At 43.6% G+C, this 16,910-nt stretch overlaps 1 protein-coding gene across 4 annotated transcripts in view; it reads right to left on the bottom strand.

Moving 5' to 3' along the window:
• Nucleotides 1–16,910, bottom strand: part of LOC131909426 (uncharacterized) — a 159,165-nt gene that overhangs the window by 92,955 nt on the left and 49,300 nt on the right. The window contains exon 1 of one of the 4 annotated variants that reach the window (XM_059261052.1): nt 9,403–9,509. The exons of the other annotated variants lie outside the window; for them this stretch is intronic. The gene's annotated coding sequence lies outside the window, so the exon portion shown is untranslated. Of the gene's footprint in view, nt 1–9,402; nt 9,510–16,910 lie in introns of those variants that run through there. 4 annotated transcript variants of the gene reach the window in all.

Raw genomic sequence — 16,910 nt, 5'->3', positions numbered from 1 at the left:
CTGCCAAGAAACCAAATAATCCAATTAATAAACGGGATAATGAGATGAACAGATAGTTCTCAAAAGGCAAAATACAAATGGCCAATAAACATATGAAAAAATTATTCAACATCCTTAGGCATTAGTGAAATGTAAATTAAAGCCACACCCAGATTCTCTCTCTGTCTCCTCAGTCAGAATGGCTACCATTAAGAAAGTAACAACAAATGTTGGGGACTATGTAGAGATAAGAGAACCGTATACAACACTGGGAGGAATGTAAATTAGTAATTAGTTCACACATTGTGGAAATAAGTATGGAGGGGAAAAAAAACAGCTATACCACTCCTGAGAATCCGTCCAAAGAATTCTGATCAACAGACCATGGAGATACTTCACATCGGTGTTTATTGCAGTCCTGTTCACAATAGGCAAGCCACAGAATCAGCCTGGATGCCTGTGAAAGGATGACTAGATAAAGAAATGTGTCATATTCAACCATAAAGAAGGATGCAATCACATCTGTTGCAGGAAAATGAATGCAACGGGAGATTATCAAGCTAAGAGAAATAAACCAAATTCAGAAAGACAAATACTGCATGTTTTCTCTTGGGATCATGGATTTTATGTAGCTATATAAAATATGCATATAGTACATGAAAGTAAAAGTGAGACTGGGGAAATAAAAGATAATAATGGGAGGAAGAATGTCAAAGTATAGGATATTCATGTATAAAAATGTCCCGATGAAAATCATCAGCACATACAAAGAAAAAACGCCAATGTGAGAAAGGTGTGGTAGTGATGATTTCTAGGACCTATTTATTCCCAACTCTGAAAATGAATGTGTGAAAGAGCATCTATAAAACGCTCCTTTCATATTTAAAAGGAGCCACGGGGCAACAAGATGAAAACGCATTTCTTTACTTACTTATACTTACAAACAGAAATTCAGGGAGGCGCATTAACACAGTGGCGGCAGGGGAAAGGAGGCAATATACGTTTCTGCTGGCATTTGGGGATCACTTTGGTTTGGGGATGATGACGATGTTAACAATAGAGGAGGATGTAAAAGCCAAAATGAAATATAGACAGAAACAAATGGACTCAATGATTTTTCAAATAAAAAAAAGTCACACAAAGCAAACACTTTTGACTAAACACTCTCAGTCTAGAGACAAAAAGATCAGCTAACAAACATTGAACATTAAAGTTATTAATTTTTATAGCAACAGAGCTGATAATTCTGAATCAGCTGCTTATGAAGAGTAGAAACAGTGAGAATAGTGCAAACCAGACTCCTCCCCTAGAAAGGACTGTAAAGTACTGTACAGAGAGGCTGGGGAAATGGCTTGGTGGTTAAGAGCATTCACTGCTCTTTAGAGGACTAAGTTCAGTTCCCAGCACCCACACCGGGCAGTCCATGACTGCCTGGAACTCCGGCTCCATGGGCTTTGTCTGACACTGACTTCTGGCCTCCACAGACACTTGTACATACCACGTGGCACATTTTCACATAAAACCACACACTTATACACAAATAAAAATAAATCTTTTTTTAAAAAATAAGGGCATAAAAATTACTGTGCAGAAGAAAGGAAGACTAAAATTAGTTTTGTAGCACTAGATTGAATCTGTGAGTGTGGGGGTGGATTTTAAAGATAGTCTCATCAATCCTAGATGTACTGAGTACAGACACAGGGGCTGTCCAGCAGCACCTTGTGTCCAAATTTTAATTTCTAAGTACCATTATTCCTCTTCCCCCTAAGAACCAGAGGCTTTGAAGAAGTGACAGATCCCAGCATTAGAGGAGAGAAAGTAAAAGATGATCATAGAATACTGTTATGCCAAACCGTTCAGAAGTTCAAAGACTGCTGTTGGCCATCGCAAAAGCTCACGGGAGCTCCGTGGGGGCTCCTAAGGGTTCAGTCTGGACCACACAAACATCAAGTACAAAGTAAAAGACCTTCAAAGCGATAACAAGAAGACTTATCCAATGAGAACAGAGGACAAGACATAAGAACGGCATCTTTCAAGGGTGTAGATGGTTGCAAAGCGAGCACCCTACACCCAGGAAGACACTCCTCAAAAGGCCAAGTAGTGACTTAAAAACAGCATCACCTTCGTTAGTATACTGAAACCGGCCCAAGAATGTCTAAAACCAAACTCATCAGACACGCAGGAATAAGTCTAACAGCGTATGTGTGTCCTAGTTTGCTCTTCTCTACTGGGTTGACGAAACACTGACCAGAAAATACTTGGGGAGCGGGGAGGCTTATTTAGCTTACTTTCAGGTCACAATCCATTACCTAGTGCAGTCACAGAAGGAAGGTCAAGCTTCTGTCACGGAACATACAAGGGTCTAAACTTCAGAGGAATGCTGCTTACTGGCTTGTTCCCTCGGACTTACTCAGCTAGCTTTCTTACACATCCCAGAGCCCTTGTGTCAGGATGGTATCACTCACAGTGGACTGGGCTCTCTCATATCAATCATCATTCAAGATGATTCTCCATAAATATGCTCATAGGCCACTATAAATGGACTCAAACTTGTGGTGTGGATTAAAAAAAAAAATAACCTGTCATCCAAGATACATTTAAAATGAGAAAGTTCTGGGGCGGGAGAGATGGCTCAGTGGTTAAGAGCACTTGCTGCTCTTGCAGAAGACCAGAGTTTTGTTCTTGGCACCCACATTGAGTGGCTCACAAGATCCTGCAACTCCAGGTCTATAGGATCCAACACCCACTCTGATCTCAAGCACCTCTACCCATGTACACACACACACACACACACACACACACACACACACACACACACACACACACATCCAAATAAAAATAAAACGACTTTTAAAGTAAGAAGGTTCTTTTTGGTGGTGGTGTTTTGTTTTTCGAGACAGAGTTTCTCTGACTGGCTTTGAATTCACAGAGATCCATTTGCCTCTGCCTCTGCTTCTGCCTCTGCCTCTGACTCTGCCTCTGCCTCTGACTCTGACTCCTCTTCCTCCTCTTCCTCCTCTGCCTCTGCCTCCTCTGCCTCTGCCTCTGCCTCTGCCTGACTCTGACTCTGACTCTGACTCTGACTCTGACTCTGACTCTGACTCTGACTCTGACTCTGACTCTGACTCTGACTCTGACTCTGACTCTGCCGCTGCCTCTGCCTCCCAAGTGCTGGGATTAAAGGTGTGCACCACCATGCCCACTGAGAAGGTTCTTCAAAGTCTGCATTTTTGCTATGAATTTTCATAAGAAATCAGACTTCATCATTACATCTTTTGTTAAAACATCAGCTAATGCAATCTGCAGAAACACTCAAAATTTTCCACAGAAAAGAAGGAAGATCCTGAGTGTTCTGGGTGGAATTCTGATTGATGCCTGTGGGAAAATGAAGAGGAGTCATTCTTAGAACGCAGTCAGATAGGTATGTATTATCAAGTCACAAGGAACAGTGGCACAGAGCAGTGACAACCAGAGATGACACCAGCTGCACAGCTATTCATAAGCGACAGATAATTCTAAGGCCATTCCAAACCCTTTGGGAATGTGCCTTTAAAACACTTGACCACACAGAAAGTTATCACTGACGGGCACTTTGCTGAAGTCTAGGTGTATGGGGGGGGAGGTTGGCGGCGGGGAGAGGGGAGGCAGATCCCACCTTGCAGAGACATTCTTGGGCAGCTGTGAAGACATGAGCTATTTTACCCAATTTCTTCCAAGCTGAAACATAATAGTACATTATAAGTCTGTTTTGATGTTACTTAATCTAATGAAAAAAATGTTCATCATTTTGATAAGTGCTCATTAGCCATTTTTTTCTGACATAAACAGACAAGAAAGATGTTCTCTTGCTGCATTTAAAAGCCGGCTCAGCTAATTACAGTGCACTGACTCAAAGGACAAAATCAGCGAGCTGAAGTTTCTCACTTGAATTGTCTTTATAGTTGAATTAAAAATCTAACCGAAAAATTAAAAGGGCCCCGCCAGTGTGTTTTCCACTTAGATGGAACCGGAACTGTTAGATAAACAGAGGCCACACTCAGCTCACAATAGTTTTCAATGCCAACAGCTCTCTGGATTTGCGAATGGAGGGGGAAGTGCGGATCGTGGGGGTGAAGGGGTGCTCTCCTTTTGGGAAGCAATAATGAGTGTCCATATACAATGTAGCCATGTCACCCAGGCCCTGGTGAAGACGGAAACCAAGATGCAGAGGAGGTCTGCGCCAGGTGGGAGCCAGACTAGGACCAGAGAAAACTGAGAGGCCAAGTGGTTCCTATTGGAGTGCATCTTAGTTGGCCAGGCTAAAGGCCTGGTGCCTTTAGGACTGACATCAGGTGGTTTGGGCTTTTGGTTTACAGTGCCGATCTACTATGTCAGTCAGTATCCTGAAGGAGCCTGAAATAACTAATGCCATGTCCCCCAAATGTCTGATTTCAGCTTTGGGAAAAAAAAAACTTTAACAAGCATAGTCTGAACTTTTAGCTATCCTAAATGTGATTATGACTCAAAGGATTAATCGTTCCATTGATTTCTTTTATAAAATTCATTTTGAGAATTATTTCTTTTGAGATTATAATATGAACACACCATTTCCTCCTTTCCTTTTCTCCCTCCAAGCCCTCCCACTTACCCCTCTGCGCTCTTCCCTAGGGAAGACAATTTCTTCAGCTCTCAGTATTCCTTAGTTACCTGTAGCTCTCTGTTAGAGCTGAGGCCTCCAGAGCTTGCCCTCACCCCTCAGCATCCATATTAGCCTGCCTACTGCTGTCCTTGTTCAGCTCATGTTCAGGCAGCCCTGCTGGTGAGACTTTATGGGTGTAGCTTCCGACACTCCTAGGAGACACAGTCTCACAGCAAACTCCCTGTTCCTCTGGCTCTTAAATCTTTCTGCCCATTTTTATTATAAAATATATTTACTTGAAACCAGAACTTTAGAAAATTATTCTGGATCTTTGGTGCACAAATTATGCTCATTGTGACCCAAATTCCCATCACAGAGGAGCAAAGATAATTAATTAAACATAACCCACTTTCCTGCTTTCCCCGAGAAGCCAGTATTTAAATGAGTACATGGAGTTTTATTAAGGTTCATTTGAATGAACAGCAAAATAACAAGACAGAAGTCTGCTACTGAGTTCACTCCGTGGGTGCTGCCTGAGTGAACTCGCAGATGATGTCAACGGTCCTTAGACACTGTGATGTTTAATCTTCATTGTCTAACTTAGAATCACACAAGAGATTGGTGCCACATATATCTGGATATGTCTGGAAGGATGTTCCCAGAAAAGATTAACTCCAGAGGAAGACCCATTCTAGGTGTGTGCAACACCATCCCATGGGTTGAGATCCCACATATACTAAAAAGGAAGATCCAAGAAAGCCAGCATCCTGAACACGGGCATCCCTTTGTCTCTGCTTCCTAGTCGGGCATGACATGAACTGCTTTACTCTACCACACCCTACCCAGCAGGATGGACCGACACTCTCAAAACCATGAACCCAATACATCCCTCCCCATTTAAGGTGTTTTTGTCAAGCATTTCATCTAATACAGGCACTGAAGAAAAACATCTACGTGTGTCTTCTGGTAACTCAAACTGCCCTTAGCTTTGTTGAAAAGGAAAATGGCTGTCTTTCATTAACCAAGCCGTGAGCATAGCACAGCTGGACCCTGAAGCAACACGCAAAGCTTGAAGGTTAAGAACCTAAAAACAATATATTTATTTTATGTTTATGTATGTGTATCTATGTATGTGTGCCTACGTATATGCACCGTGTGTGTGTGTGTGTGTGTGTGTGTGTGTGTGTGTGTGTGTGTGTGTGTGTTTGAGTACTCACATCAAATCCCCTGGTACTGGAGTTACAGATGATTGTGGGCCACCTGATATGGGTGTTGGAAACTGAGCTAGGATTTCTGCAAGAGCAGCAAGTGCTCTTACCCATCTCTCCAGACCTGACTTTAAGAACTTAGGATGGAGAAGTATCAGAAGTTCAGATCCTCACCCCGTCTCTTCTTCTCCAAGGGAACAGGGATAAGAGTCTTCACTTCTTTGAACCTTGTAAATGAGTGAGCCATGGGTTACTCATTCATAACGCTGACTCTGCTGTTGTGAATGCACTGTGAGACGGCATGTGGAAGGCACAATGCCTGGCACATTACCAGGATTCAAAACCAGAGTCAACGTTAATGAACCACCGGACATACGGCACTTTTGAGGACCTTTCTGCTTTTGCCATTTCATTCTGTGCCGTTTGAACACGGAGAAAGGAGCGGATGTTGGGCAGGCAGTAAGACGATCTACCCTGAGAGCATTCTGAAGTTCAGCTGAATTCTACAAACTGCATTAAGATACACTGTTCGTGTTAGAGTCCATCACTGCTGACGTGGCTCCGTGTCCATATTTAAAAGTCTTCCAGATACATTCAAAGTATTCGGGCCGATTTATTGACCAATCTGCTGATGGATTTCATCACTCTTTTGCCCCCACAGTGTAGCAGACAAAGAAGTTGTGAAGGAAGTAGAGAAAACTCCTTCTGCTCTGCGGCTCACTTGCTGGTGGCTTCTACTGTGCTTGGGTCTCAGTCTACGGATTTTTGTTTTTAAGCATCATTTTAAAGACATTTGTCTTGTATTTAGGAGTGGGTAACATATAATATGTAAATCTCATTCCTGGGGCCATGTTCAATTTAAAACACTACTATCTAGGATAGAATTCCCTTCTGATAGACATCCAGATTTCTCTGTGATGGTGTCAGCATTAAGCTATATGTAGCCACTAATATGTAATTTGTGAGTATTTTTAAATTATAGATTTATTTTTAATTATGCCTATGTGTATGTGTGTGTGTGTGTGTGTGAATGAGAGAGAGAGAGAGAGAGAGAGAGAGAGAGAGAGAGAGAGAGAGAGAGAGAGAGAATTATGTGTATTTGAGTGCAGGTGTCTACAGAGGGCAGATGGACCAGATCACCTGGAGCCAGAGTTACAGGAGAGTGTGAGCTGCTTGATGTGAGTGGTGGGAATCAAACCTGGATTCTCTGAAAAAGCAGTATGCACTCTTGACTGTTCGGCAATCTCTTCAGCCCACTTTGCCAGTTTTGAATTAGCTGGTTGGGACTGCAAGCATTTTCTTCTTGCCTCCCAAGTTTTCATCACCAGATTATTGTGAATGGTTCTTTGATACATTCCACACTTTGAAAACCACCAATTATTAATGGCAAATAAAGAAAACCACTATTGAAAATGGAAGGGCACTGAAGTGACTGATTCTGTGACTCTGGGTACTGTGAAGCTATTCCTTTTTTCCCCCTAACAAACAAACAAACAAACAAATTATACAATTCCTGCTGGACCCTGTAGTAGTACACAATGAGAAAAATAAGCAATTCATTTCGTTGTTCCCCTGGGGAGCACCCAGCTAAAGGAAGAAGCCTGAAATGCAAATGAGGAGTTACCAGATGCTATGTGAAGAAAGCTGCTGCAGAGTGGGGGACACCCTCACCTTGGACTTGCCTTTGGCCTTCTCAATTGGCTCTAGTCTGAACCTCTGTGTATAATGGCCAACTCTTCACAGAAAGGTGCCCATCTGACTCCCTGCTCCAATGTCCCTGTTACCCTATAATCTACAGAGTTCACTTATTTGCTGCATTTATTTTACTTCCTGTATTCCCCAACGAGAACACCAGCCCTCTTAGGAGATGTTTGTCGGCTTAGTTCTGTGCCCTAGCTCTAGGAAGGTTTACTGAAAGTCTACATAAGCAGGTGATTCTCTCTAACTACAGGAGGTAATAGAAAGAGAGGAATGATCTGGATGCCTGAGATAAAGAAGGTGACATCAGCCAGGTGGTGCACGCCTTTAATCCCAGCATTTGGGAGGCAGAGGCAGGTGGATTTCTGTGAGTTCGAGGCCAGCCTGGGCTATACAGTGAGTTCCAGGAAAGTCTCCAAAGCTACACAAGAGAAACCCTGTCTCAAAAAAAAAAAAAAAAAAAAAAAAAAAAAAAAAAAAAAAGTGACATCTGAGCTGGATAAGGTGAAGTTTGTTGAAGGGGACAAGGTTGGCATGTTGTGCAGATAGATCAGTGTATCTATAAATGTAGAGGTAAGAAAGAACCCAAGGGGCATAGATAAGGATGAACAGTTCACACTGATGGAGACTTACAGTCTTAGACCACAGGGGACCTGAAAGTAGCAAAAGTGTCTAAGGAATGGGGAGAGGATGCTGGCATGCTGGCACATACCTACAGGCCCAGCACTTGGAAAGCTGGCATAGAATTTCAAGTTTTATTCCATTATAGGATGCATAAAAAAAAAAAAAACCCGTGGTGGCACACCTTTAATCCCAGCACTCGAGAGGCAGAGCCAGGCGGATCTCTGTGAGTTCGAGGCCAGCCTGGTCTACAGAGTGAGATTCAGGACAGGCACCAAAACTACACGGAGAAACCCTGTCCTGAAAAACTAAAAAAAAAAAAAAAAAAAAAAAAAAAAAAAAAAAAAAAAAAAAAAAAATCTACATTTTTATAGTAGAAAGGCTATAATTGTTTGCATTTTATTTGCCTCTTAAACTTTATGAGATACAATAACAAATAATGAATTCTCTGACAGAAATAAAACAAGATAATGACCTATCTGCATTTTACTTTTAAATTCTTATATTATGAAAATAAGGAGATAATCATCAAAATTAAAAATAAAAGTTGATAAAAGTTTGAGCACTACAGAGGAGAGTTAAGTGGATTAGGTTATCTTTAGCAGAGTTTAGTGTGAATAGTGCTGATTTCAGTACACAGGAGACTGAGGCAAGATCACAGAGCACTCAGGGCTAGCTTTGGTTACATAGGAAGAATTCATCTCAAAATACAAAGACAAAAGAAAATGTTATCATGACATTCAGGAATGGTATTACTTGCTTTGTTACAGGACCGTTAGCCTAGCTGAGGTCTCACTCACCCTTTCTAACCTCTTTCCACCTTTTTGTGTTAATAACTGTGGAGTTGTAAATATGATCATTTAGTATCTGTCCCCATCTCCAGACAGAGGCTTTCTGAGAATAGGAACCCAGGATTACTTTCATTTTACAGCATTCTTTGATCCCAGCAGGCAATCAAAAGGTACGTGAAGAGTGAGTGAGTATATTGATGGGCATTAGAATAAAGCTGTGACCTCAAGATATGCTGTAGACAGTAAATATATCCGAATTTAAAATCAATTTAAATAAGCAAGTTGAAGGAATGGAGTTCTAGAGAACTGGATCAAAACATGGGGTTCAGATCAAAGCAGGAACAAGGACACAGCTGTGAGCCCAAAAATGGTTACAGCTATGATGCGAGTCAGGAAGCTGCCCCTACCTGGGAACAACAGCTCTGAGCCACAGGGGTTTACAGGAAAGGTGAAACAACGTCCTGGCCAAAGGCAGATAGATATTCACCTGCTGGCTGTTCCTTAAGGTTCTCTCAGGTTTTTATCTTTCTAGACAGAAGGCACAAGAGACCCCTTCATCGAAAAGCCTGATGAGGGGAGGGGAGGGCCAACCAAGAACTGCCCTCCTTCCCTCGCACCTTGCTGCAAGGTTCACAGAAACAAGCCTTTTCCTGCGGTACTACGACATTCATCACTTCCGTCAAGCTTCCCAACATTTTCAGGATGCTCAGCCCTCCACGTGCTCGTTGTCTTGTCCTCCACGGTATAAAAAACTAGACCGCTGGGTACCAGGATGAAATTTTTCAGACATTTTTCTAAGCAGTTGCCTGTAATCTCAGGACAAGAAATAGACATTTTTTTTAAGCAGCTGCCTAGAATTTCAGGACAAACAATAGCAGACGGGATTGCTGATGCCTTCCAAGGCATGGTTCCTCGTTCCTGATGGCAAGCATCAAGCGTACTGCTCTTGCATCTAGGATTGCACTTATCATGATGTCTTTTCATGATTTTCTTAGGACGTCGATGACTCCAAACAAGAATGAATACCCTAAAATTTAAAAAAAATAAAAAAGGGGGATATGTTGGAACATGGTCGAAAGAATGATGTGTGGTGAACAATGCCCTGGGGAACTGTGAGAGAGGTCCAGGAAAAAAGGCAGAGGGCCTTTTACCTCAGGTGCTTTTATTCCCTGGATTGTTCTTGTTCATGATTTCGTGGCTCCTGTGGCAAACATTTACATTCAACTATAAGACATGTTTATTCTTGTTGGATGTCAGGGCCTGGCTATAGAACCCGATCTGGCAAAGGCTATGCTGAGTGCTGTCCTCAGTGGACCTGGATCTGGACATGGCCTTCTGCCTTGCTTTCATGCTTTCCCAGATACAATCTATAGTACGTGCCAGGCATGTGTCTAAATTGGTTTGGTCTGTCCTGAGAAAGTTCTGAAAAAGGGCTGCTCTGTAGCAGGAATCTTAAAGAGTTCTTATTAATAAAATCAAACCTAGGGTGAAATGCTGGATGGTCAGAGAGACAGAACAAGCCACAGCTAACCTCACCGGGCCAACTTCTCAGCTGGTCTTGTTTCCTCAGACTGGAAGCTTCTGTGTCCTCATCTCAATGGCTCTCAGCTGAACTGCTGCTCGAAAGCCTGAAGCTTAACCAGCTAAAAGCTTCTAGTTTCTGGTCCTCATGCCTTATATACCTTTCTGCTTTCTTCCAACACTCCCTGGGATTAAAGGCTCGCTTTCTGGGATTAAAGGCGTGTGTCACCATGCCTGGCTGTTTCCAATGTGGCCATGAACTCACAGAGATCCAGAGGGATTTCTGCCTCTGGAATGCTAGGATTAAAGGTGTGAGTGCCACCATTTTCTAGCCTTTGTATCTAGTGGCTGTTCTGTCTTTGACCCAGATACGTTTATTAGGGTACACAATATTTTGGGGAACACAATACCACCACACTGCTCTGTTAATATTTAGTATGTGCTAGCTGATGTTTACTTACATGTTCTTTATTGTGTTTTTCTGAACTCAAACCATCTTCCTTAGATCATTGCATTCTTTGTTTCGTTTGTGTATAAAAGTCCACTGAAACAGAAGTAAGGTTGTCTACAGCATTAGACTGTAGTCCACCCCATTCCTTCAGGTCCTCAGACCCCAGGTCCAGCAGATAAGATCTGCTCAGGTCAGCTGAAAAGTCAACAGTGGCCAGGCAGTATTGGAGATGGGCAGCCAGCACTGCCCTGTGTCCTAGGCCCACCCGGCTCACTTCCTGTATTCTGTGAGAACAAAGCAAGGGTTCCCAGGAGCCTGAGGACAACCGAGCTTCTGGGTTCTGCTCCAGCCGGGGGTCTGTCTTTCCCTTGTTCTTCCTGCTGTGGTTGGACACATAGTCCACCGCAGGGACAGAAAAGGAAGTCATTTCAGTGTAAACATTTTATAGGAGATATTCACTAAAGTTTGTTGTAGTTTAGAAATACTCACAGCCAGAGAAGAGGAGTGTAAACTCCCCTCTGCTATTGACTGAATGCTTGCCATACTCCCATTGAAATTTAAAGGCCATTCAAGAAGTATTAAGAACTGGGACCTTTCTTAAAGCCACATTTTAATTGGCACATAATTATACATTCTTATGAGGTCCAGTGTTACACTTCAATACAGGTATGCACTATGGAATACTTACATGGGCTGATGGCATATGTATCACTGCAAGCGTTTCTTTATGTTAGAAATAATCAAGGTCCTCTCTGCTAACTGTAATAATCATCTTTGTATCCCTGCCCACCCTGCCCAGGCTCTGCTAGCCTCTGCTCTATCCTCTACTGCTATTAGACCAACATTTCAGCTCCCATATTTAAGAATATATTTCTCTACATATTTTACTTCACTTAATGTAATATTAAGCTCCATCTGTGTTGCTGAAAAGGACAAAATTTACTTCCTTGATGGCTGAATAATATTCATATATAATTACTAAACACACACACACACACACACACACACACACACACATATATATATAAAATCTCATTTTGGTCAGTGTTTTATCAACAGAAACATAACTAGAATAATGTCTATATAAAATGAATATATATATAATGAATGCATTCACCTATATGAATATACACATACACATATTATACACATGAATGTATATATGTGTTTAACACATACACATATATATTCATTGTCCTAGTTACATTTCTGTTGATGAAACACTAACCAAAACTAGACTGGGGAGGAAAGGTTTATTTCAGTTTACACTTTATAATCTGTCTCTAAGGGAAATAAGGACAGGAACTCAAGGCAGGAACTTGGAGGCAGGAACTGAAGGACAGGTCATGGAAGAGTGCTGATTACTGGCTTGCTCCTTGTGGCTTGCTCAGACTGATTCTTATACAACCCAGGACCATGTGCCCAGGGGTGGCACCTCTCACAGTGGGCCAGGCCCTTCTACATCAATCATTAATCAAGAAAATGCTGGGGGGGGGTGGCACACGCCTTTAATCCCAGCACTCAGGAGGCAGAGCCAGGTGGATCTCTGTGAGTTCGAGGCCAGCCTGGTCTATAGAGCGAGATCCAGGACATACATGGAGAAACCCTGTCTTGGAAAAAAAAAAAAAAGAATATGTCCCCACAGATTTGCTTAAGGCCAGATTTAGACTTTTTCCCAACTGAAGTTCCCTCTTCCAAGATGACTCTAGCTTGTGTCAAGATATCTCTTCAACATGTGAATTCCAGTTCCTATGGACATATACCCAGCAGTGGGCTTCCTGCATGACATGGCAGCGATACTTGTACTTTCTGAGGAGCCTTCATGCTATAGCAGCAGCACTATTTATATTCAAGAAATGGGGCCTTCAACTTCATGTTTTCACACTCATAACTGGTCAAAGTGCAGAGAATAAGTGACTCTTCAGCACTCAACCCTAAATGAGACCTCTCTATCACCCCTGTAACAGTCAGTCTCTGTCAGCCCTGTAATAGTCAATCTCTATCACCCCTGTAACATTCAGTCTTTGTCACCCCTGTAATCTCAGTTGGCACCTGGTTGAGATCTAGAATCACCTGGAAGAAGGGTCTCTGGACATGCTTGGGGGGAATTACCTTGGTTAGGTTAACTGAAGTAGGAAGACCAGCCCACTGTGGGTGGTACTATTCCCTGGGATGGGATCCTGGATTGTGTCTAAAGAAGAAAATGATCTGAGAACAAGTTCATGGCTCCCTTTTTCTTGACTGTGGATGCAATATGACTAACTGCCTTAGCTCTTGCTGTTAGGACTTCACCACCATGATGGGCTGTTACTGTGATCCGAAATAAACACTTCCTCATAAGTTGGGTCTGTCAAGCCTTTTATCACAGCAACAACAACAAAGTAACTAAGGCCTCTAAGGCCAGCGGAACATCACAGAAGAAGGAGCAGAAGCCTGTGCGAGCTGGAGGATGGAGAGGAGCCTTGGGAAATGCTGGTTTTCTGGGCATGCCATGGCTGATGCACCCTTGAACTCACAGCGGCAGTGACCACCTGTGTAAGGTTGCACAAGGCTGGGCGCACCAGCATTCTGTCATGGACTAGAGCAGTGTTCACGAGGCCCACCAGCACTCTGTCATGGACTAGAGCGGTGTTCACGAGGCCCACCAGCATTCTGTCATGGACTAGAGCGGTGTTCACGAGGCCCACCAGCACTCTGTCATGGAATAGAGCGGTGTTCACGAGGCCCACCAGCATTCTGTCATGGACTAGAGCGGTGTTCACGAGGCCCACCAGCATTCTGTCATGGACTAGAGCAGTGTTCACGAGGCCCACCAGCACTCTGTCATGGACTAGAGCGGTGTTCACGAGGCCCACCAGCATTCTGTCATGGACTAGAGCGGTGTTCACGAGGCCCACCAGCACTCTGTCATGGACTAGAGCGGTGTTCACGAGGCCCACCAGCACTCTGTCATGGACCAGAGCGGTGTTCACGAGGCCCACCAGCACTCTGTCATGGACTAGAGCGGTGTTCACGAGGCCCACCAGCATTCTGTCATGGACTAGAGCGGTGTTCACGAGGCCCACCAGCACTCTGTCATGGACTAGAGCGGTGTTCACGAGGCCCACCCTTCACAGAAGCAGTTAAAAGGAGCAGCGGGAGAGCCATGCTCCTCAGTATGGTAAATTGCACTTGATCCAGCAAACAGCCTCCCAGCCATGCTTATGCAGGCAACCATATTAAATGTAACGGGACATACACAAAAGGACATGGAAGGAGGAGGAGGAGAGTTTGTTGGAAAAGAAGGTTCAGCAGGCGGGGAAAAGGATAAGAGCAGATCATGGGGGCAATATGATCAAAGTACATAATATCTACATGTCATAATTAACAATAATTGTATAAAACTGTACAAAATTAAAGTAAAGCAGAAGGAAGTTTAAGAGGGCTGGGGCTCTGTGTTGGAACATTGCCTAGCAGGTTCTAGGCCCTGGGTTCCAACCCTGCCACCATCACACACAGAAGAGGCTGGGAGCACGGCCCAGAGAGCACAGTGGCCCTCAACCCACTGTGATTCCCTATCTGAATGGTTAACACTTATCTTCTGTGGGATGGTCTGTATGTCAAATGTGTTGCTGATTGGTCAATAAATAAATCACTGATTGGCTATTGGCTAGGCAGGAAGTATAGGCTGGACAAGGAGGAGAATAAAGCTGGGAAGTACAAGGCTGAGTCAGAGACACTGCCAGCTGCCACGATGACAAACCGCATGTGAAGATGCCAGTAAGCCACAAGCCATGTGGCAAGGTATAGATTTATAGAAATGGATTAATTTAAGCTGTAAGAAAAGTTAGCAAGAAGCCTGCCACGGCCATACAGTTTGTAATCAATATAAGTCTCTGTGTTTACTTGGTCGGGTCTGAGCGGCTGCGGGACTGGCAGGTGAGAGAGATTTGTCCTGACTGTGGGCCAGGCAGGAAAACTCTAGCTACACTTATCTATTAGTTCTTCTTTGTTTGTTTGGGACAGGGTCTCATGTTGCCCAGGCTGGCCTCAAACTTACTTAAGCTTCTAATCCTCCTGCCTCCACCTCCCAAGTGCTAGGACTACTGTGGCTGGCTGTTAGGTATTCTTTTGATGACTCCATGTAAGGGAGAAAGCATGTTTAGTCTTTTGGTTTGAAGTTTGCTGTTTGTTTTTTTCATCTTTGAGTGCCTAGCTTCTCCAACTTGGTTTCCTGTCTCATATTTCCCATTCAGCCTATTTGCTGTAAGAAGAAAATGAAAATGCTTTGTAAACGACAGTTACTATTAAATGGAATGTGGGAATCCTTGGAACCTCTGCATTTTAAGTGGTTATCATGATTATTGTAATGAGGTGGCTTTGTTGGTGTTAAATAAGTCCATTCCGGGGGGGTGGGGTGGGGTGGGAATTGGGACCTTTAAGAGATATTTAGGTCACAAGAATTCCATCCTAGGGGGTGGGTTTCATGCCTGATTTCTATAAGTGGGCTCCCTCTCGTTGCTTTTGCATTTTTGAATCAAATTAGGAACAATGTCCACATCGCTCTTCTGGAGAATGTAACATGTAGGGCACCATCTTGGGAAGCAGAAACCAGGCCCCTAGCAGACTCCAAACCTGGTGGTGCCTTGAACTTTGAGTTCTCAACCTCCAGGACAGTGAGAAATAAATTTCTTTTTTTGTATAAGTCACCCAGGATCATCTATCTAGTCAAGAACACAGTGGGATCAACCAGTAAAAGACAAGACCAAACCCCGAGGCTTAGGTACAAACGCAAAATGAAGAGAGTACTGGAGAGGTCAAGAAAATGAAGGTCGAGAGAGGGAGGGTCACAGCCACCCCACCCTGCACCTGCTTCCCCACGGTACAGGAGAGGTTATGTACAGCTTTGAATTTAGGTGCAAACTGCATTGTCAACTGCACAAAAACAAGGTGGACAATTTCTCATAAGAACCCAAAGTCTTCACTTAAAAGAGAAATACTACCTACATTATGACACATGTGACTGTTAAAGGCCAACGGTCATTAGCTATGAATGGAAGTGGAAATCTTTGCCATAAACACGGCAAGGCTGTTTCTGTTCTTTCCACCTCACTTGGAGACACACTGGGACAGTCTCAATGGGTACTGCTTTAAATCCCAAAGGGTCAGTATGGCAGAAGCCTAGGAACTACAGTCCCTGGGATGATAAACAGCATCCAATAGCATCAAGAATGGTTCCCATGGAACACAGGAAACCCGACTCTCTCCCTATCTTATCACATGGCACACAGGAAGTCCAGCCCTCTCCCCATCTCAGCACATGGCACACAGGAAGTCCAGCCCTCTCCCCCCCTCAGCTTCCATGGCACACAGGAGGAGGAAGCCAACACTCTCCCCCCCTCAGCTTCCATGGCACACAGGAGGAGGAAGCCAACACTCTCCCTACCTCAGCTTCCATGGCACACAGGAGGAGGAAGCCCAGCCCTCTTCCCATCTAAGCTCAGTGTCAGCAGACAGCAAAGCACTTCACATGGAGCAAATCAATCTACAGTTTTAGACACATACACATACGCATCTATATAAATACATAATTAGTCCATTCATAGTTTGTCTCCTCCGGAAAAGCATTCCAGGTGGCTTACAGTGGTGTATTAACAATGGCAAAGTATCACACCGGGGAGAAAGGATAAAGGAGTTAATTATTCGCTTGTTCTATCTTTTCTCTGCCTCTTGCAGAGTAGTAAGTCATAAATGTCAGCCAGGAGGACCCCATACGTGATCTACATGAGCCTGCTCCACCTCCTACAGCCTATACATTCAACTCCATCTTCTCTGCTCACCTCCTACAGTCTATATGTTCAGCTCCTTCTTCTCTGCTCCACCTCCTCCAGCTTATACATTCAGCTCCATCTTCTCTGTTCCACCTCCTCCAGCCTATACATTCAGCTCCATCTTCTCTGTTCCACCTCCTCCAGCCTATACATTCAGCTCCATCTTCTCTGGCCCAGTTATTCAATATATCCTTGACACTAACAACTATTCAG

Source organism: Peromyscus eremicus, chromosome 4, assembly GCF_949786415.1.
Source record: "Peromyscus eremicus chromosome 4, PerEre_H2_v1, whole genome shotgun sequence".
Lineage (NCBI taxonomy): Eukaryota > Metazoa > Chordata > Mammalia > Rodentia > Cricetidae > Peromyscus > Peromyscus eremicus.
Note: the sequence above shows the minus strand (reverse complement) of the source record. Positions and strands in the feature narration are given on the sequence as shown.